This window comes from Sinocyclocheilus grahami, unplaced genomic scaffold, assembly GCF_001515645.1.
Source record: "Sinocyclocheilus grahami isolate Dianchi unplaced genomic scaffold, SAMN03320097.WGS_v1.1 scaffold1373.1, whole genome shotgun sequence".
Lineage (NCBI taxonomy): Eukaryota > Metazoa > Chordata > Actinopteri > Cypriniformes > Cyprinidae > Sinocyclocheilus > Sinocyclocheilus grahami.
Genome location: NW_015506552.1, coordinates 23,181 through 23,936, shown reverse-complemented (window position 1 = coordinate 23,936; position 756 = coordinate 23,181).

Sequence of the window (756 nt, the reverse complement as noted above, 5' to 3'; positions counted from 1 at the left end):
AGGCGGTGGGTTACGACCAATCTTGGACCTGCGTGTCTTGAACCGGGCCCTTCACCGGTTACCGTTCAAGATGTTGACGCAAGAACGCATCTTCGGGTGCATCCGTCCCCGAGATTGGTTTGCAGCGGTCGACCTGAAGGACGCGTACTTTATGTGTCGACCCTTCCGCACCACAGACCATTGCTGTGGTTCGCGTCCGAAGGACAAGCATATCTGTACGAGGTCCTGCCCTCCGGGCTGTCCCTGTTGCCCCGTGTCTTCACGTAAGTTGCGGAGGTACCCCTTGTTCCCTTGAGAGAACAGAGCGTTCGCATTCTCATCTACCTCGACGAAGCAGTCTCAGGATCAGTGGTGCGAACACAGGGATTTGGTGCTCTCACACCTCAGCCTGTTGGGCCTTCGGGTCAACTGGGAAAAGAGCAAACTCTCCCAGACGCAGAATATCTCTTTTCCCGGTATGGAGTTGGACTCAGTCGAACAGACATCACGCCTCACGCAGGAACGTGCTCAGTCGGTGTTGAACTGCTTGAATACATTCAAGAGCAGGATGGCGGTCCCACTGAAACAGTTTCAGAGGCTCCTGGGGCATATGGCAGCTACGGCGGCAGTCACGGCGCTGGGGCTGCTCCATATGAGACTACTGCAGCACTGGCTCCATGGCCGAGTCCTAAGGTGGGCGTGGCAACGCGGCACTTTCCGGGTCCAAGTTACACCGGCCTGCCGCCCAACCCTCACCCCCTGGTCAGACCCTGCACT